The following is a 22379-nucleotide window of genomic DNA, read 5'->3' on the forward strand; positions in this document are numbered from 1 at the left end:
AAAGGCAGGCTTCCGTGGGCCTAATGTTTGAGCGTAAAAAAATGATGATGCCGGATAACCCTCTTGCCCAACGGTTGGCGGCTGGCTTGTCAGAACTCATAGCCCGCCAACTACTGCCATATAAACTGGTGGACTCGGAGGCCTTTCGCAAATTTGTGGCCATTGGAACACCACAATGGAAGGTCCCAGGAAGGAAGTATTTCTCAGAGAAGGGCATCCCAGAGCTATATGGCCATGTTCAGCGGCAAGTGAATGTATCTCTGGCACACAGTGTCGGTGCCAAGATACATCTGACCACAGACACGTGGTCTAGCAAACACGGGCAGGGAAGGTATATCAGTTTTACTGCCCACTGGGTGAACCTTCTGACGGCCGTCAAGCATGTAACCCGTGGCACCCGTGTAGATTTGGTTTTACCGCCACGGATTGCATGCAGGCCTGACTCTTCTTCTCCTCCTCCTACTCCATCCTCCTCCCTCTCCTCCTCAGCTGCCTCCTCCTTTTCCGCTGCTAGCGTCTCTTCCACTGCACCGCCCAAGCTCCCCAGAACCTATTCCACATGCCAGGTGAGACGTTGCCATGCCGTGCTGCGTCTGTTGTGCCTGGAAGCAAAGAGCCACACTGGCCCGGCACTCCTTTCAGCTTTGCGTTCACAGGCAGATGAGTGGCTAACACCGCTCAATTTGACAGTTGGTAAAGTGGTGTGTGACAACGGTGCCAATCTGCTTAGCGCATTGAAACAGGGCAAAATCACGCACGTGCCGTGCATGGCACACGTCTTAAACTTGGTCGTGCAGCGATTCCTTGTCAAATACCCTGGGGTCCAGGACATCTTGCGGCAGGCAAGGAAAATCTCGGCCCATTTCAGAAGATCTTACACGGCCATGGCTCGCCTTGCTGACATTCAGCGGCGACACCATCTGCCGGTCAGACGTCTTATTTGCGATTGCCCGACGCGATGGAACTCAACCTTCTATATGCTTGATAGGCTGCTCCAGCAGAAACGTGCAGTTAACGTCTACCTGTATGAACTCTGCGAAAGAAACGGTTCTGGGGAGCTGGGTTTTTTTTCACCGCGCCAGTGGCTGCTCATGCGCGACACATGCAGACTTCTGCGGCCATTTGAGGAGATCACCAAACTGGTCAGTCGCAGCCATGGCGCCATCAGTGACATGGTACCTTATGCCTTCTTTCTGGAGCGTGCATTGCGTCGTGTCATTGATCAGGCTGTGGAGGAGCAGGAGCGGGAAGATGAGGAAGTCGCAATGCTGGATGAATTCCCAGGGGGGGCTACTCTATCTGAGACAAGTCAACAACAGGAGTCTGATGAGGAGTCAGAGGAGGATGGTGCCGGGGCGGATGAGCAGGAGCAAGAAGAGCATGCTTTAAACCTTTCTGGGATCCCTGTTGTGCGTGGATGGGGAGAGGAGAATGAAGAGGACGACATTATCCTGGATGATGAGCAGGAGCCAGGCCACCACACCGCTTCCACTTTAGTGCAAATGGGGGCCTTCATGCTCCAGTGTTTTAATAGGGACCCCCGTATAAAAAGCATGAGGGTCAAGGACCAGTACTGGGTGGCAACGTACTTAGACCCCCGGTACAAACACAAAATGGCGGAAATGTTACCGCCGTCGCAGAGGGCTGTCAGAATGCAGCACTTCCAGGCCTTGCTTCGAGAAATGCTGCATTCTGCTTTTGCGTGCGCTGGCAGAGGAGCAATTCCCACTCCCAGAGAAGGATTTGCGGGTACCAATCCAACAGCGCCTGCAAGAAGAGGCCGGTTTGAAGATGTGTTGGTGACTTCGGATATGAGGTCATTCTTTCAGCCGACCCATCGACAGGTGTCATCCGGATCCAGCATCAGGGAACGCCTAGACCGTCAGGTGTCCGACTACATTGGGTTAACGGCCGATGTGGACGCTCTGAGGAGTGATGAACCCCTAGACTACTGGGTGGGCAGGCTTGACCTCTGGCCAGAGCTTGCCCAATTTGCAATCGAACTGTTGGCTTGCCCCTCATCCAGTGTCCTGTCCGAAAGGACGTTCAGCGCAGCAGGGGGGATTGTGACCGATAAGCGTACTCGCCTAGCTCACCACAGTGTTAACTACCTCACATTTCTAAAAATGAATGAGGCATGGATCTCGGAGGAATTCAACACATGTGACCAGTAGACCATGTATATGTCTATAAACTATTTTTTTAATCAAGCACACAGACCTTCTTAATTCATTTGGCTCACTTCCTTGACCCAAAAAAGCACACCGTACTATATGCCCCTACCCTCCTCTTTGAAGAGGTTGAGCGGTGTCATATTTCTACTGGGGCTGCTTATGATATCCCTGTGCTGTGCTGACTTCCTCCTGGGGGTTCTTATTATGAAGGGATCACACTATCCCTGTGCTGTGCTGACTTCCTCCTGGGGGTTCTTATTATGAGGGGATCACACCATCCCTGTGCTGTGCTGACTTCCTCCTGGGGCTGCTTACGGTGCTGCTGTCAGTGCTGTATGTCACGGTGCTGCTGTCAGCGCTGTATGTCACGGTGCTGCTGTCAGCGCTGTATGTCACGGTGCTGCTGTCAGCGCTGTATGTCACGGTGCTGCTGTCAGCGCTGTATGTCACGGTGCTGCTGTCAGCGCTGTATGTCACGGTGCTGCTGTCAGCGCTGTATGTCACGGTGCTGCTGTCAGCGCTGTATGTCACGGTGCTGCTGTCAGCGCTGTATGTCACGGTGCTGCTGTCAGCGCTGTATGTCACGGTGCTGCTGTCAGCGCTGTATGTCACGGTGCTGCTGTCAGCGCTGTATGTCACGGTGCTGCTGTCAGTGCTCTGTATTACGGTGCTGCTGTCAGATGCCTCTATCACGGTGCATGTGTCATTCCGGTATGTCACGCTGCTGGTGATCATCTCCTGCACCCTCTTCTTTGCCTACCCTGGTCCCTGACCTTCCCTCTCCTCCATTGCCTTCATTAGCTCCATAGTCCTGAATTGTTAGAACAATTTCCCAAATAAAATAAAAATGCTTGTAGTTATCGATCCCAAATTCACCTCATACATGTATTATGTCATTGTCCAGATGGTGGGACTACGTTTTACCCCCTAATAATTACCACGTGGCCGCAAATTCGACATGAAGGTTTGCAAAGTTCGCCTCCCATTGAAGTCAATGGGGCCCGCGGCGAACGTTCTGTTTCGCGAACGTTTGGGTCCGTTCGCATTTCGCGTTCGCGAAACGTCCCGTCGGAAGTTCGTCCATCACTAGTCAGTGCTACATACAGATCTCTGCTTCCCTTTTAACCATGGGCAATGTTCAGAAAAATAAAAAACACACCCATCTTTTGCTGCAGAGCGCTGCTAAAGTTGTAGTTTATTTTTCTTGTTCAATATTTTTTTTTTAAATTTTTCATCAATATAACAAAACAATGGAGTAATAATTATCCCAAACTGGGAGCCAACATAGCCCTTCAGTAGGGTTTATCAAAAACAAAATTTAAGAAGATAACAGCGATGTTAATGTAACAACATATTTATAACCTATATCAATGCTAATTAATGCCCTGAAGGGTTGTAATAAACCATTGATCAGAGCAAATTATTGACAATAAATTCTTTGTTTGCTATAGGATAATAATATTGAGCAGGGGTCGGCAGAGTATCAAAATCTGATTTTGTTCCAGAGGGATCAAGGGAGACAAGCAAGCCACCCCAACTGGGATCTAGCTGTGAACTGTACGTGTCCCCCTGCTCCCCCTGAAATTTTGGTTCTGCCCTCCGCCCCCTCCCTGCCCCTCAAAATGAATTAATTAAATAAATGTAACGACTGCCTAGGTGCATTACTCCAAGTGATGTAGTTAATAATAGATGACTATTGATCAAATGGCATGCAAAATAATGTTTTTATAATAAGTAAAAAGAGAAGAGAGTAATAGAAAAGGAAAGAAAAAAGAGAGAGAATAAGTGCATCTGTGATGTGATTATCAAAAAGGAGCGGAGGAGGAGACCAATTACTTGAATCAATCGTTGAGAGAAATTAAGGTACCGGTAAGTGGCCCGGATATAGGGGAACCTTGATATAGCGAGCCCAAGGATCCCAAGTTGCTTCAAACTTGGGCACCCTGTCTAATAATTTTGCAGTGATTTGTTCTTGGGTCATACTCCAAGTAATTTTCCGCTTGGTGACTATCAAAGAAACCTTGTTTGTTTTCCATGCTCTTGCAACAGTAAGTTTTGCTGTAGTTTATTTTTCTTGCTCAGGAGAACCCAACTTTTGATCCTGCCAGGTCCACTGCTTGCATAAAGAGCCCATGCTCTCCACCCTGTTTTCTTACAGCTCAGACAAGCTTTATAAACTATTGACTTAATGTAGAAAACAGAATACTGCAGATAAACAGGTACATCTGACGTAGGAAGATTTGTTTAATCTCATTGTATCACCTGAGGCCAGTCACTTCATTGGGCATATGTAAGGGTTTACAACCACTTCAGATGAAAAGAAGTGCACTGGATTGCATTAGGTCACAGAACTTTTTTTTAGTTCACATTATTTGAAGACATATGAATGTTATTGCAATTTTTTGTTTAAGTATTTATAGCACCCTGGAGTTTAGGTAGGGTTACTCCTCACAAATTTACTTGCCAGGAGTAGTTATCCTGGTTGATTGCTAGAGATCTACTGATTTCTCCCTAAGTTTGGCCTTGTTGCACTTTTCTCTTCTACCACTGGGTGGGCGTGTACTTGGCAGTACTAGACACGAGAAGGGCAACGCCACGTCGGGTTATGGGTATGGGGGTATCTCAACCAATAGGCAGGGGTTTTCTTGAATCCCTTGGCCTGCAAGGAGAGCCTATATATTCAGGTGGAGTCAGGTGATATATGTTCTGTGCCACCTGGGTGGCTGTCTGGGTGGACACGTGTTGTACTGCCTGGGCTGCTAGGCCAGAGATTGGATTCATCCCAGGCACATCTGACTGCTAGGCTGTCTGAGGGCCTATCCAGAAGCAAGAGAGCAGCTCAGGGTTGGGATTGTGGCTTGCAGTTCAACCAAAAGTGACAGTTCTGCCGGCCAGAGAACCTGTCATGGTTGGAGGTAGAGAAAAAGCTGTCATCAGTAAGGGACTATCTGGCTTATTACCAGGGACCACAGTGAGTAACTGAAGTGAGTACCGGAGCAGAATTCTCACCAACCGGGGACGATGACGAATGGGGAAACTTAATGGGAATCAAGCCAGGGACGCTTGCAGAGCAGCCTTGTGTGCAAAGCCAGGGATGGAGCAGGCCAGTGGGGTGAAGCTTGAGAGGTATCTAGAGTGCCAAGCTAGGGACCCAGCAGAGAGGAGGGGTGACGCTTGAGGAAGATACTACTGTGAAGATTGAAGGACCTCAAAGGATTCCGTGGCAGTAAATCAGCAGGTCTAGTGAGAGACCAGGAGCTCAGTGGACTGAACTACAAGGAGCTATTGTAATGAAAGTGAAGGAACTGGTAAGCCTTGTGTTTGGAACTGTTACAGACTGTTGCCACAGGAGACAGCATTCATACACATGCAGATATGTGTCTTGTGATCTATGTCTTGCTTGGGCCTTTCCCTGCATGGCTGTCCTACTTTTGAAGGCTCTGAGCCTGCCAATCAATCTTGCAACTACCTAAAACCCCATACACACATTTTATGCAGATTTTTGTCCTCAGATTTACCAAAACCATATAACATGAGGTCAAACCTTAAGCATTTTAATTTGTATGCAATCAGGCAGGCCCTTGCACTACATGGTTTTGGTAAATCTGAAGACAAAAATCTGTAGAAAATCTGATAGTGTGTATGGGGCCTAAAGCCTCGTACACACGATCGGATTGTTGACCAACAAAGTGTCAGACTTTTGTCCGAAAGGCGTGTGCCAGGAACTTCTCTTGCATACAAACGGTACACAATTGTCAGCCATCAAACACGAATGTAGTGATGTACAGGGAATTTCAGCTCTTGAGCGCCACTCCTTGGGGCGCCTTCTGCTAATGTCGTGTTTGGTGAGCATTGATTCTAAACATGCGTGTTTGTACTTTCAACTTTTGTGTGATGGACTTGTGTACAGACAAGATGAAAATCTGACAACAGATTTTTGTCCGCCGAAAATTTACTAGCCTGCCATCCAACATTTGTTGCAGAAAGTTGGACAACAATTGTCTGAAGGAGTGTACTAACGGTTGGATTTTAGGCCAACAGTCTTTCATCACACACTTCCTTGCCAAAAATCAGATCATGTGTACGAGGCTTTAGGGCAGTAATGGTGAAACCTTGGCACCCCAGATGTTTTGGAACTACATTTCCCATGATGCTCTGGCACTCTGCAGTGTAGTTGAGCATCATGGGAAATGTAGTTCCAAAACATCTGGGGTGCCAAGGTTTGGTGTCGTTGCTTTATGTCCTGGCCCTAACCCTCTCTCCTCTAAAAAAAATAAATTGTTAAGACAAACTTTCTTTTGATCAAGAAGTGTTTGGCGGCCAATAACTTAACTACTCTGCACCCACATGACTCACAACCCACTACATACAGAAGAATGCCAGCTGTCTCTGGCCCCAGAGGTCCTCATCAGACCAAAGGACCTTGCTACATATTGTTTTTTTTTTTTTCTTTTTACGATACACATACCATTTTACACATAATTATTAGAGATTACTTTTCCAAACTTGTTTTCGATCAGTTTTGAGTGCATACTCCGATTGCATCAAACTATTTTATTTAGTGCTTTTGGTACTTGATTGAACTCTCTGATGTATTTTTCTCCCAGATGAATCAATATGATCTTACGTAAAATCACCATCTGTATAAGATACAAGTGATTGAGCTGAACTCAGATCTCCTTTCCTGCTTTGCCTTCACCACTACCAGTATTTCCAGGTTACTTTACATTTTCATCATACTACTTTCCTACTGAAGAACGTGCTATGTCACAGTGTTGCACGTTGCTGCACGCGTCCTCCTACACGCGTTACATAACATCACAACCTATTGTCCCTTTAATAAAACTCTAACCTCTGACCAACTTCTCCCTGTGTGACGTCAGTCCCCAGACCCCGCCCCCATTCCAGAGGCCCCCTCAGCGGTAATAGGTTCTCTGTTCTCCGGTATGACTGGCCATGGAAGAGGGCGGGGTTTGGGCTGTACCAACACGAGCTGTCGCCGTGAAAGGGGTGCAGAACAATTGGCTCCATTAATATAGGTGCAATTTAGCGGATACTTCAGGTATGTAATGAATGAAGTATGTTTTTAATCAGCTGCTAATATTCGCACAAATTCACACGGTGCTGATACAGGCCGCGGGTTGGTCGCGCCTTTGGATGCTTGTCATACACCCCTGATCTGTGTGTGTTGGCGGCGTCCCCGAGTCAGCTGACGTTCCAGTGGTGTGAAGCCGAAGACAGCGCGGAGCATTGTTCTTGCTGTGTGGTTCTGAGAGGACAGGTGCGGGTGAGTGTGACATTCTACAACCTAGCACTGTTTGCGCGGCCTTCCGTAGAGCGACCACTTTAGTGACACGCATTGCCTACGTACGTTGTCAAGGAGACGCAAATGAGAGGTGTCACCGGTGGGTCCTAGAGCCGGAACTGACAGCCCGTAATGAATGTCATTGATCTCAGAGACAGAATATGGGCTGTCATGGCAACTCTAAGAGTCAATTAGCATCTGTATGCCCAATGCTCACCGCTTCGGGTCTAGCAGAGCCTTAACCTCCATGGCATTGGGGCTGGCTGCTCGGTCTGGGGGGTCATGTGGCCCTTTGGTATAGAATTTGGGGCAGAGAAGGAAACATATTATATAGGCTGAGTTCTGGGTTTCTTTACCATGATCTTACTTTTTGCTGTTCTTGCTTGGAGAAATCACAGTAGTGATCTCTAGCAGTCTCATGTAATCGGTATTCTGTCTATACCAGTTTTCTGAAGCATATAACCAGTCTCTGACCATCTATTGTATCATGTCCTCAGTCTTTGACCATCTCTTGTATCATGTCCTCAGTCTTTGACCATCTCTTGCATCATGTCCTCAGTCTTTGACCATCTATTGTATCATGTCCTCAGTCTTTGACCATCTATTGTATCATGTCCTCAGTCTTTGACCATCTCTTGTATCATGTCCTCAGTCTCTGACCATCTCTTGTATCATGTCCTCAGTCTTTGACCATCTATTGTATCATGTCCTCAGTCTTTGACCATCTCTTGTATCATGTCCTCAGTCTCTGACCATCTCTTGTATCATGTCCTCAGTCTTTGACCATCTATTTTATCATGTCCTCAGTCTTTGACCATCTCTTGTATCATGTCCTCAGTCTCTGACCATCTCTTGTATCATGTCCTCAGTCTTTGACCATCTATTGTATCATGTCCTCAGTCTTTGACCATCTCTTGTATCATGTCCTCAGTCTTTGACCATCTCTTGTATCATGTCCTCAGTCTCTGACCATCTCTTGTATCATGTCCTCAGTCTTTGACCATCTATTGTATCATGTCCTCAGTCTTTGACCATCACTTGTATCATGTCCTCAGTCTCTGACCATCACTTGTATCATGTCCTCAGTCTCTGACCATCTCTTGTATCATGTCCTCCGTCTCTGACCATCTCTTGTATCATGTCCTCAGTTTTTGACCATCTATTGTATCATGTCCTCAGTCTTTGACCATCTCTTGTATCATGTCCTCAGTCTTTGACCATCTCTTGTATCATGTCCTCAGTCTCTGACCATCACTTGTATCATGTCCTCAGTCTCTGACCATCTATTGTATCATGTCCTCAGTCTCTGACCATCTATTGTGTCATGTCCTCAGTCTCTGACCATCTATTGTGTCATGTCCTCAGTCTCTGACCATCTATTGTGTCAGGTCCTCAGTCTCTGACCATCTATTGTGTCATGTCCTCAGTCTCTGACCATCTCTCGTGTCATGTCCTCAGTCTCTGACCATGTCTCGTGTCATGTCCTCAGTCTCTGACCATCTCTCGTGTCATGTCCTCAGTCTCTGACCATCTCTCGTGTCATGTCCTCAGTCTCTGACCATCTCTCGTGTCATGTCCTCAGTCTCTGACCATCTCTCGTGTCATGTCCTCAGTCTCTGACCATCTCTCGTATCATGTCCTCAGTCTCTGACCATCTCTCGTATCATGTCCTCAGTCTCTGACCATCTCTCGTATCATGTCCTCAGTCTCTGACCATCTCTCGTATCATGTCCTCAGTCTCTGACCATCTCTCGTATCATGTCCTCAGTCTCTGACCATCTCTCGTATCATGTCCTCAGTCTCTGACCATCTCTCGTATCATGTCCTCAGTCTCTGACCATCTCTCGTATCATGTCCTCAGTCTCTGACCATCTCTCGTATCATGTCCTCAGTCTCTGACCATCTCTCGTATCATGTCCTCAGTCTCTGACCATCTCTCGTATCATGTCCTCAGTCTCTGACCATCTCTCGTATCATGTCCTCAGTCTCTGACCAGTCACTGACCATCTCTCGTATCGTGTCCTCAGTCTCTGACCAGTCACTGACCATCTCTTGTATCGTGTCGTCAGTCTCTGACCAGTCACTGACCATCTCTTGTACCGTGTCGTCAGTCTCTGACCATCTCTTGTACCGTGTCGTCAGTCTCTGACCATCTCTTGTACCATGTCGTCAGTCTCTGACCACCTCTTGTACCACGTCCTCAATCTCTGACTAATCTCTTACCATCTCTTGTATCATGTCCTCAATCTCTGGCTAGTTTGTGACCGTCTCTTGTATCGTGTCCGCACTCTGTGACCGTCTCTTGTATCATGTTGTGTAATTCCCTGCCCACGGTCTCTGAGAGCTTACTATAGCATATCAATCACTGAATATTATGTGGCCCTATGCTGATGTCAGGGGCTGCACCGCTCTGGAAGTTGAGCACTGGTCTAGGGCAATGTTCGGAATTTAGCTATGGGCCTATACGTATGTCACTAACCTCCTAAGTCTGTCCTGAAATGCTCTCCTTTTGGTATTGTGTTGCAAATATTATGGGTTTTTTTTTCTACTTATTTTAAAGGGTAAAAGAACTAGAAATTAGAATGAATATATCTTTCCCAGTTGCTTTAACCTGTGTTAGCTTCAGAATGCCTGTTTAGAATTTTTTTTATTTCTGCCGTTTATCTCATTCGTTAATCGTTCCAAAGTATGGGGAAGTTGTTTTACAGAAAGCAGGTGGCTTCACACTGCCCCCTGTACTTTTGCTAAAGTGCAGCTAACTCATGGTTTTCACACGTGTTGGCTGTTTTTTCCCATAGACTTCTATGAGGTCCTGCGGTTTTAGGAAGCACACCAAAATTACTGCATCTTTGGTGCACTTTCTGTAACCGCAGAACATAATAGAAGTCTATGGGAAAGTGCCTAAAGCACATAGGAACAGTGTAAGGATGGCAGTATTGTATGTTTTCACAAATCAATATTAAAAATATGAAATTAACTACAGTATATGAAAACAAACCTTTGTTAATAGCCCATAAACTTTTTTTTTAACCACTTGCCCACTGGCCTTTTCACCCCCTTCATGCCCAGGCCAATTTTCGGCTTTCACTGCTGTCACTTTTTGAATGATTGGTTATGCAACACTGTAACCATATGAAATGTATATACATTTTTTCACACAAATGGAGCTTTCTTTGGGTGGCACTTAATCACCGCTGGGTTTTTTATTTTTTGCAAAATAAACAAAAAAAGACAGAACATTTGGTGAAAAAAAAAAAAACACTCTGATGGAGCTACAATGATAAGGAGGCACTGATCTGCGCTGATTTTTGGTTGAAAATGTATACTTTATTTTTCAAGAAAATATACAAAAAACAAATACTTCAACAGGGTACATTCCACTCTGTACTGCGACTCAGCACGTAAATACCCTACATGACAATACAGTTCCAAGCATACAAATAAATTACATTCATCCTGCGGTATGATGCCTGATGTGTTTCGCAGCGTTATAGTACCCCGAAAACATCACATCATGCATGACGCCGCATTACCTCAGAAACATGTCACAAATTGTCAAGTCATATACTGTCAAATAGCATTGACAGTATATGTCACACCCTGCCCCCCCGGTGCCCTTCCGGGCTCTCCTGTGCGATCAGGAGGTCAGATTAACGATTCAACAGCAGCAGATTACCATAGAGCTGGTCGTGGACAGGATGGTCCGTGGCCATCTCTATGACTCTGGGAGGCCAGAAGCGACGTCATGACATCACATTCGGCACTGGCAGATGTAAACACTACCAGTTTTTTTTTTTCCTGGAAAGCAGAGATGAATGTGTGTGGTGTTTTTTTTTTTTTATTTATTTATTTATTTATTTATTTATTTTTCCATGCCAGGGTACAAGAGAGATCTGGGGTCTCATTGACCCCAGATATCTCCATAAAGCGGACCGGTCATACCTTATTCCCATTACAAGGGATGTTTACATTTCTTGTAATAGGAATAAAAGTGATATATAAAAAAAAAAAAAAAAAATGAAGGGACATTGTAAAAAATAAAATAAATAAGTTTAAAGCGCCCCCCTCGTGCCCGTACACAGAAGCAAACACATACGTAGGTTTCACTCGCATATGTAAACAGTGCTTGAACCACAGATGTGAGGTATGGCTGCAAACATTAGAGCGAGAACAATAATTCTAGCACTAGACCTCCTCTGCAACTCTAAACTGGTAAACTGTAAACCTTTTTAAAGCGTCACCTATGGTGATTTTTTAGTACTGAAGTTTGGTGCCATTACACGAGTGTGCGCAATTTTAAAGCGTACATGTTGGGTATCCATTTGCTTGGTGTAACATCATCTTTCCCATTATACAACAAAATTGGGGTAAATATTGTGTTTATTTTGTTTTCCCAAAAATTACTGTGCAAATACCGTGTGACATAAATTGCAACGATCGCCATTTTATTCCCTAGGGTATCTGCTAAAAAAAAAAAAATATATAGTGTTTAGGTGTTCTGAGTAATTTTATAGCAAAACATGTACATGTATTTTTTATTATTATTATTATTATTCAGGATTTATATAGCGCCAACAGTTTGCGCAGCACTTAACAAAATGAAGGCAGACATTACAGTTACATTACAACTTGGTACAAGAGAAATAGGAGAGTCCTGCTCATTAGAGCTTACAATCTAAGAGGGAGGGTCAATTGATACAAAAGGTAATGGCTGTGGGGGATGAGCTGACGGAGAAAGTAAAACAGTGTATTAGTTAGAAGCAGGATAAGCTTCTTTAACTGCTTGCCTTCTGGCCAATCCCCGGACGACGACCAATCGTGACGAAATGCGTAGGGTGGAGCCTACGATGGTGAAGTCATCACATTTTATCTCAGGATTTTTGATGGCCATTAGGAAAAGGAAGTGAATGGAAGTATGAGGAGACGTAGACCTCATTGATGAGACACATGGTTGTATTGCCTTAATAGGTCTTTATATCTCGTAAGTGTAACCCGCTTATTTAATTAAACTGCATTATTTTAAATATACTGCACTATGGAAGCACTTTCTTTTGTTTTCTGAGTGACATCGTTCTAGCTGCGGTTCCATAACATCTTTCAATGGTCTTGGGGAGACCGTTTTCCCTGTGCTGGATGAGACTGCATTTTAGCAGTCATGGATAGCTGGTAAGCAGGCTACTGGATGCACATTTATTTGAAGATTCTTAACAATTTTTTATTTGCCACTGACCTCACACATGGATGGATGTTTGTTTTCCTTATATATGGAATGATTTTTGCACTGGGATTTTGCTTTTAGTTTTTATTTTTCACTTGCAAATTTAAAAAAAGTATTTTTTGCACTGGGAATCTTCCTTTTTAGTTTTTCTTTTTTTAAATTTATTTTTTCACTTGCAAATTTTGAAAATATTTTTTCTTGTTTTTTGTTTAGAGTTGCACTCACCTTTTTATGCATATTTACTTGGAGTTTTTATATTAGACTTTTTAGTGCTGGCAGCTGGTTATATTTCACTATATTTATTTTATAGTATACATTTCATATTCTTGATTCTCTAGCGCAGCGTTACCCACCTTGGGTTCCTTGAAGAACAAAACTGTTAGTAAGTCAGTGATGTGTGAGGAGACTGATGGGGTGAGCTGAGGGTTAGAGAAATAGATTTGGGCATTGTTGGCATATAAATGGTAGTGGAAGCCGTGGGAGGCTATCAGCTGACCCAGGGAGAATGTGTAGATCGAGAATAGTAGAGGTCCAAGGACAGAACCTTGGGGGACCCCAATGGTAAGAGGTGTTGGAGAGGAGGAAGTGGAGTTGTAAGTGACACTGAAGGTGTGGTGAGATAGGTAAGATTCAAACCAATGGAGAGCATGGCCATGGGTACAGAGCATATTGAGTTTTTTGTTATCAAAAGCAGCAGGTTTTAATGAGTAATTTGTGAGTTTTAGGAGAGCAGTTTCTGTGGAGTGCTGTGCATGAAATCCAGAATTCCAAATTGTAGGAGCAGAATGGCAGAATTTGGCCCTGTATCGATGGGATTACTATCACTTTAGGCTGTCAAACAAGTTCCCCCTGAAGGTGGAGTGTAAGCATGGGGGGTTGTTATGGAATGTACTAGTTTTGTAGTTTTTAGTTTTTATTGCACTCCTCCAGGGTATTTTATATTGTTCAAGGCCCGAAGTGGTAAATTTCCTTGTCCTAACTGTCAATATTCCCAAAATATTTAATTAAATCCCAACTCCAAAATAAGCTTGTGATTTCACAGTATACTTTTATACTGATGTGAATGTACAATGTATATGTAAAGCGCTCTGTAAATTGACAGCGCTATATTTGCAAGCATCTTTAATAATAAATAGTCCCCAATCTTTGCACAGAGCAGCCTGGATTCTCCTCTTCTCGGGTCCCTCTTCTGTGATCTGGCCCCGCCCTCCTGTTGAGTGCCCCCACAGCAAGCAGCTTGCTATAGGGCACCCAAGTGACTGCTCCGTGTGTCCATTCAGACACAGAGCTGCCGTTCAGGCTCTCATTTGAGTGGCTAACTGACTTTGACAGCCGCGGGAGCCGATGGCATCGCTGCTGTGTCTCAGCCAATCAGAAGGAGAGTCCCGGTGTAAATCAAGGAATAAGTAAAAAGTTAAATTATGTGAAGCGCTCAAAACATAGAAATACATATGTATATGTATTGACCCTAGATGATGTCTCTTTAGACAAAACGCGTCGTGCAAGCCCTGCTGATGTCATTGCGTTACCCACAAACTTAAATTTTAAGCACTTGATCCACTTTCTAAATGTGAGTGTTTCCAATTTTCTTAATAAATTTTACGTATATACAGATTCACACTATGTGGAGAATTTTCATTTTTGGTCATGCTATTTTGAACACTTGAGAGGATTTGGTCTGACAAGTTGGCTGGTTCTGAAGACCACTTCTTGGTGACATCTCTTGACCAATTGAATTGCCTTACAACTTGATGTGGAACTCAGACGTGGAGGTCCCATATTTTGGTGGTTGCACCATAAGCCTTGTTGATTCACTGAGCATATGCCCATTTGAGTCCTCTCACTCCGGTAAGCCTCCTCACTTCAACATTGATGTCACGTGGAATCCCACTTCTATCCACACAATTTGTTTTCACTGTTTATTTAAAGACTACTAGGTTTTATATTCTATAACGTTTGTATGCTGGCACATGGACTTTAGTTTGGGTGTGAATTTGACATCTCATTTTCATTATTAGTTTTTGTGGTCATTGCACAGTGTACATTAGTTTGTATGCATATGTATTTCCATGTTTTGAGCGCTGTAAATAATTTCGAATTTGATCTCATTTACAGACTGAAGTGCTTCCCTTTTTTAATCTAAAAGATACATTGTATCTCTCTCTTCTCTTCTCTCTGAGCTGAGGAATGTTGATAAATATTTGTCGGCTTTTTTTTTTTTTTGACAGCTTGGCTCTGCACTTTTTACATAGAATCGCAGAAATGGCCGATTTAGGATTGAGATGGCAATTATTTTTATTTTTTTTTCAGATTATTCCTGCAGCTATAACATGCATACACATGGCACTATTGGGTATTGCACTGTAGGGGGAGGCGGAGAGCACAGCACACACTCAGACACCTCCCCCTTCCACTGCTTTTACTTTCCTGACCAAGCTTCTACTGTACTGATGTATAGTCCAGCAAAGGCTGAATACACACAAAGCAACATTTCACACTGTACAGTAAGATTATATATTTAACCTGGATCCAATAAAAGGGCTAATGTCTTTAGTCTAATTTAGTAGCAAATGCAGTTCTACTTTCTTTAGGTACTACCCTAGCAGAAGCATTTTCATATTCATGTATTTGCACTTGCAATCAGATTTCAAGTAGTCAGTTATTGGGGTAGAGTGCTGGGAAGAAGCATTTTTGGGAGACGTAGTAGCCTTGGACACATGCTCCACACAGTATCTAGACTTAATGCCGCTTCCTCGCCCCTCCCACCTCTCCGATCAGCTTCTGGCGCCATCTTCGCATTTTTCTCTTCCCCTTGGCCCCCACCACATTCCCCCCCCCCCCCCCCCCGATTTTAAAACTGATACATTGTGTATTTTGGGATCATTACCACCTCATTTCCAGCTTATTTGTTTGGTACTACCTTACTGGTCTCCTCCACTTACATAATATACACTATATTAGCAAAAGTATTGAGACGCCTGGCTTTACACGCACATGAACTTTAATGGCACCCCCAATCCTAGCATGTAGGGTTCAACATTTAGTTGGCCCACCCTTTCCAGCTATAATAGCTTCAACTCTTCTGGGAAGGCTGTGCACATGGTTTAGGAGTGTGTCTATGGGAATGTTTGACCATTCTTCCAGAGGTCAGGCACTGATGTTGGACAAGACCTGGCTCAGTCTTCACTCAAATTCATCCCAAAGGTGTTCTATCATGTTGAAGTCAAAACTCTGTGCAGGCCAGTTAAGTTCCTGCACCCCAAACTCGCTCATCTGTCTTTATGGACCTTGCTTTGTGCACTGGTTCAAATCATTTGGTGGAGGGGGGATTATGGTGTTGGGTTTGTTCCAGTGAAGGGAACTCTTAAAGTGGTTGTAAACCCTTACACCCAACTTTGACCTACGGGTAAGCCTAGATTAAGGCTTGCCTGTAGGTCCAAGAAATATCTCCTAAACCTACACGGTATATATTTGCCGAAAGACAGGCACCCCTGTCTACGATGCATGCGCCGTAGACAGCGGCGTGCAGGTGCACTGAGCGCGCCGTGGTCAACGGTGATATGCCGCGAGTCACGGATCCCAATGCGGGAGTGACGTCATCGCGGCTTCGCCGAATGACAGCGGCGGAGCAGCGAGACCCACCGAGAAGATGGATGCGCCGGACTACAGGGGACAGCGGTGTCTTCGCTGGCTCCTGTGTCAGGTAAGTGACACATAATGGGCTACTATGCGATGCATAGTAGTCCATTATGCTTTACCTTTGTAGGGAATGAAAGAGGAAGTAAACTCATCAGGGTTTACTTCCTCTTTAAGACGTCAGCATACCAAGACATTTTGGACAATTTCATGCTCCCAACTTTGTGGGAACAGTTTGGGGATGGCCCCTTCCTGTTCCAACATGACTGCGCATCAGTGCATACACAAGACCCATAAAGACATGGATGAGTGAGTTTTGGGGTGGAGGACTGGCCCGCACAGAGTCCTGACCTCAACCTGATAGAATACCTTTTAGGATGATTTAGTGTTCAGACTGAGAGCCAGGCCTTCTCATCCAACATCGGTGCCTGACCTCACCAATGCGCTTCTGGAAGAATGATCAAATGTTCCCATAGACGCCATTAAAGTTTATGTGTGTGTAAAGGTAGGTGTCACAATACTTTTGGTAATATAGTGTACCTCGTCCAAAGTTCACTGTCACTGGAAAATCACAGCAAGGTTGTGCTCTTGCAATCTTTTGCTGGTTCTTTGTGGACCTCCTGCTCACATTTATTGTTTATTGTATTACTGACACAATCTTTTGTAAATGCAAAATGTCTAAATAAAGAATTACAAAAAAATAAAAAATAGGGTAGAGTGCTTTGGTTTGCACTGCAATTGTGGACTATGTTGTAACATCTGAAAATATTTGGAGTGCCTCTGGTCGTCCCAACAGGTACATCTGTGGAACACAATGTACATAAGATTTGTAACCTTTAGGTAAACTTGCAGGTTATTATGCTAATTCATCTTCAAACGGGTGATACTATATAGATTATGAAGTGCTTCTGCTAGTGTGTATGCAGTTCTGCTGAAGTTTAAAAGATAAGTTCACTTAAAAAAAAAAAAAAAAAAATGCACATTTTTGCAGGTGCATTCATAATTTTTGTTTTTACCTAGGAGCCTGCAGAGCATTGCACCCAGGATCAGCAGATCACAGGTGCACTGTCGGTCTCCTGCAGACGCTCAGTATGGCTGTATGCCTGTACCTCTCTACGAGCAGTTACTTAAAGTAGAACTATAGGCAAAACACTTTTTTTTTTTTTTTTGCCATTTTGGTTAGAGTAAGGGTGGGTTTTAACCCCTGTAAGGTTTATTTCTGCTCTGTTGGGGAGATTTCCCTTAACTTCCTGTCCCAAAGCCAAACAGGAAGTGAGAGGAAATCTCTGCAAATTAAGGGAATTCCTTGGGCACCCCCAGGTCACCAGAACTGGTGTCCCCTTTGAAAGATTTCCCCTCTATTAATTTTCTAGGGACAACCCAAAATATTTTCTTTCAATGCTAATGGCAAACAGAACAAATTGAGAGTGTGAATTTCCCTAACGGGGACACAGAAAGCAGTTAACTCTGACAGGTGTTCTAATCCATCTTCCCTCTATCCAAAACTTATAAAAAAAAAAATTGTCTTTATAGTTATACTTGAAGTCCAGGAAGGTCCATGAACTATGAGAACACTTACCAGCACCCTCTCAGTTCATTGGGAACTACAAGCCATCTGCTGCAGTGGAGGACAGTACTTGTAGTTCCTTCATTCACAGAACACTGAACAACACAGTGTTTAGGTGGGGCTCTTCTGTTTTTGAGTTGTGACAGCGAATACAGGGAGAGGATCCCCCGCCCATTGTCAAAAGGGGGGGGGGAGTTGGTGCCTGCTTTAGCAAAACGTTATGTTACACCTTGAATATGGATGTAACATGTTACTAAAAGTGAACATATTTTTTAAGAAGTAAAATAATGCAAATTATACTTAATTTATTTTTGCACAATTCCCAATGACTGGTTTTCTGCAATCTACCAGGGTCTTGACTACTTTGTCAGAGAACCCCTGGGCACTTAGTGTCTTTTCTTCAGATACCAGGCCATCAAGCTTAAGGAAACCACCTGTGGGTGAGACACTGGACTCTCTTCTTTCTTCGGAAGACTCAGTGGAGGCTCTGAGACCAAAGTCTGTAACGGGAAAACCATGACCTCTTAGGCCAGAAAGATCTTTCTTCTAAAAGAAACTTTTGGAATTGGCCTGATCGGCAGGAAGGCATAACAGAGGATGAATGGCCACAGATTTGCCAGAGCATCAATTCCCCCTAATCGATCCGCTGGGTTCAGAGAAAAGAACATCTCTGTCTTGCGATTGTTCTGATCTACGAACAGGTCCGCTTCGTGACATCCCCATCTGTCGGTGAGACCCGTAAAGATTTCGGGATGAAAGGACCAATTATCTTTACATACTTGGTAGCGGCTGCGATAATCTGCCAGTTTTGTGTCCCCTTCAGGAGCACTGCTGTAATTGAGGCTAGATTCCCTTCTGCCCATGATAAAATCTCCTGGGAGATAGATTTAAGTATCTAACTCCTCGTACCTCCCTGTTTGAGGTACGCAACTGTAGCTATATTGTTGGATAGACTCTGGAGATTGTGACCCCTGATGTCCATCTGAAATGCCTGCAAGGCTCTCTGAACCACTAGAAGCTCTCTCTGGTTTGATGAAGCTCTTACTTGCCTTGAAGACCATTCTCCCTGTGCCATTGTGTTGCTGAGGTGGGCTCCAAATCCCCAGGAACTCACATCCGTTGTGATCATCTGGGATATAGGAATAGACCTCTTGTTAGGTGCAGGTGTGTTCTCCATCACCACAAGCTTCTTTTTACCCTGGAGGGAACATCTCTGTCCCAGTTCCTTAGTAGAAACAGTTGTAATGGGCATTGATGAAATAGTATAGTATAGTTAGTAAGGTTGAATAAAGACACCAGTCCACCCAGTTCAACCTGAGTGTCTACAATTGTCCCTATCCCTGTACATTGCACACTCACATCAGTCCCTACCCTCAGGGAGCCCACAATCCAAGGTCCCCATTCATATACTAGGGTCAATTTTGGACAGAAGCCAATTAACCTACCTGCATGTCTTTGGAGTATGGGAGGAAATCGGAGTACCCAGAGGAAACCCACGCAGGCACAGGGAGAACATGCAAACTCCAGGCAGGTAGTATAGTGGTTGGGATTCGATCCAGCGACCCTTCTTACTGCTAGGTGAGAGTGCTAACCAATACACCACTGTGCCACCCTAATCTTGCCCATGGCACTGCAGTAAAGCATGAGGTCATCAGACCCACTGCTCTTGAAATCTCTCTCAGCAAGACCAATTGGTCTGCAAGGCTGACATTGTTTGCATTTGTTCTTGAGACCTTCTCTTGTGGGAGAAAAACTTTTTGGTCTACTGAGCAAAATTCTTACCCCAGGTATGACACTTTTTGGGCCGGAATTAAGGAAGACTTCTCTTTATTAACCAGCCTAGAGATTGAAGGACATCCTGTACAGTCTGGAGATCTGCTAATAACTTTTGGTATGACTCCACCACCACTAGGAGGTTGTTCAGGTAAGGGATAATGGTTATCGCCTTTAACCTTGGGGGAGGCGCTGGCTCCCCCAACACCTTTTTAAAAATGGATGGGTCTAAGGACAGCCCAAAGGGGAGGACTTGAAATTTAAAGTGCCAAATCTCTGTTCCCATCTTGACTGCTAGTCTCAAGAATCTTTGGAAGGCTGGATGAATAGGGATGTACAGATAGGCATCCCTCAAATCCAAAGTGGCCATGAAGCAGTTTGGGTAAAGCAGTTTTTTGATTGAGAACAGTCTCCATACGAAAGTGCTTGTACCTGATCCAGTGGTTTAGAGACCAGAGGTTCAGGATAAGCTGATATTTTCCTGACGGCTTTCTGATGACAGATATATGGGACTAAAATCCCTTGCCCTGATCCAACTGGGGAACCGGGATCAGGACCTTTTGATCTCTAGAGGTACCTGCCAACAAATGTTTGTATTTGTGTCAACCATACTTCTATATTTCTGGCTACACAAGTGGAGGCCAGAGCTGGTTTAAGATTCCCAATGGCTGAGTCCCAGGCTCCGTGAAGAAGGATATTGCCTCTTTTATCCATCAGATCCCTAAGCGTGCCCATATCGTCAAACGCTAGGTCCAAGTTTTTTGAAAGAGGTGCATCTAACTTAGGATTTTTGTTCCATAGCTGCGCTGTGTCCTCTTCAAATGGAAATCTTCTTTTTAGGTTACCGGAAAAAGGTTTTCTCTGGAGTTTCCTACTCCAGCTTAATAGTATCAAGAAGGGAACTGCGCACAGGAAACACTCCATAACGCTCCGTGCAGGAGAAAATGTGCCCCCTTCACCTAGTTCCTACTGATTACAAGGGGGGGGGGGGGGGGGACACTCACAGCATGATCAAGCAAGTAAAATACACTTCCTGTGAGGTGCTGGTGTTAGGGCCTGCTTCCGTTGCCTGTGCAGGCATTGCAGAGGGGTCCATCCCGCTCCTGTAGTGGTCCGCAGCCTCTGCTGGGTTTCACTGTTTTTAAAAACCACCAGCCTCCCAGCGCCGCTGTTCACGCCATTTCAGAGACTGGAACTAGCATCTCCGGCGCCCACTGACGTCACACGCCCCGGAAGTGACCCTCTCTTTTTTTATTTTTTAAGCCTGTGGTGTGTGAACACACTCCAAAAACTCCACCCAGTGCCAAAGGAGAAGGACCTTGACCCTTATCCCCTGGGGCGTTAGGCTCCAGATGGGGACTGAGGTACTTCACTTGGTCCATCTGGCCGAAACCAGATGGACCCCATTCCCTGATTCCCTGGAGGGTCTGCAGAAACTGACCCACCCAAGTACTAGGTAGGGCTCTCCCAAAGGGAGACTCCATGAGAGAGGGTGAACCAAGCCAGAAGGCCATGTCCACCCCCTCCTAAGACTTTCAGGGTAGGCCCAATATACTTTTCAAATGCCTTTTTTCCCCAGTTACGGTTTTGTCACTTAAGTGTGAATGCAGCCTATAAGATACTAATCTGTGTTCAGACACTTTTTTTTTTTTCATTGAAATCAATGGAAACAGATAAAATGGCAATGGTGGATTGCATCGTATGAAAAACTAGCACTGCTAAAAGCCTCCTGCATGGTGACCTGTTGCCTCTCGCAGCTTTCTAGGTGCCTGTCCCTCAAGGAGCACATCTCGCTTAGTTCATCCACAAACATGCAAAACTCGTACTGCGCTCTGTATAAGGCTACCACATCAGAAAGTGAAATTATGGGCTTTATTTACAGTCCCCACCTGTCGGCCATGCCCCTCCGACGTGTTTCATGCTGATTGGGCTTGCAAAACCTGATGGGTGTTGCATTGTACTTTACCTTGCACATAAACTGCTCTGTAGATATTGTATAACCTCTGCCTCAATGGATATTTTTAAATATGTTTTCAAAAATCAGATGCTGACTGGATTTCATGATCTGTGATCATGTTGGAAAGCTGGAGACATATACTTTTAATAAATGCTTTATTTTAAATTTTGCAATTCAGAACAATCCAGAGAGACATAAACCACTCATCAGCCCATCTGTACACAAGAATGAACCTAATCATAAAGCTACTTCTCTAAAGAAAAGTACATTGGAAATACAGCGAGACAGTGTGTATCAGATTAGAGACATCCCTCAGATGACTGCGAACAATGTGGAGCTTTACAGTGCATCCGGAAAATATTCACAGCACTTCACCTTTTCCACATTTTATGTTACAGCCTTATTCCAAAATGGATTAAATTCATTATTTTCCTCAAAATTCTACAAATGATACCACATAATGACAACATGACAGAAGTTTGAAATCTTTGCAAATTTAATAAAAAGCAAAAAAATCACATGTACAGGAGTATTCACAGCCTTTGCCAAGACACTCAAAATTGAGCTCAGGTGCAGCCTGTTTGGCAAATATCTCCTAAACCGTGTAGGTTTAGGAGATTTTTTGGACCTACAGGTAAGCCTTAATCTAGGCTTACCTGTAGGTCAAAGCCGCCCCTCCATTGTCTCCAGTCTGAAAGCCTGAGGGCTTTCACACTGGAGGGGTGCACTGGCAGGACGTCAGGAAAAGT

The 22379-nt window shown here is 44.5% G+C and overlaps 1 protein-coding gene across 3 annotated transcripts in view; it reads left to right on the plus strand.

Moving 5' to 3' along the window:
* The window catches only part of POR (cytochrome p450 oxidoreductase), a 203311-nt gene that overhangs the window by 80923 nt on the left and 100009 nt on the right, over positions 1 to 22379 (plus strand). Inside the window, exon 1 of one of the 3 annotated variants that reach the window (XM_077482183.1) lies at positions 7102 to 7236. The exons of 1 other annotated variant lie outside the window; for it this stretch is intronic. The gene's annotated coding sequence lies outside the window, so the exon portion shown is untranslated. Of the gene's footprint in view, positions 1 to 7101; positions 7237 to 7289; positions 7462 to 22379 lie in introns of those variants that run through there. One more of the 3 variants, XM_077482181.1, reaches the window with a different exon arrangement.

Source organism: Lithobates pipiens, unplaced genomic scaffold (genome assembly GCF_037356315.1).
Source record: "Lithobates pipiens isolate NorthernLeopardFrog02 unplaced genomic scaffold, aLitPip1_a1.2 Scaffold_16, whole genome shotgun sequence".
Taxonomy (NCBI): Eukaryota; Metazoa; Chordata; class Amphibia; order Anura; family Ranidae; genus Lithobates; species Lithobates pipiens.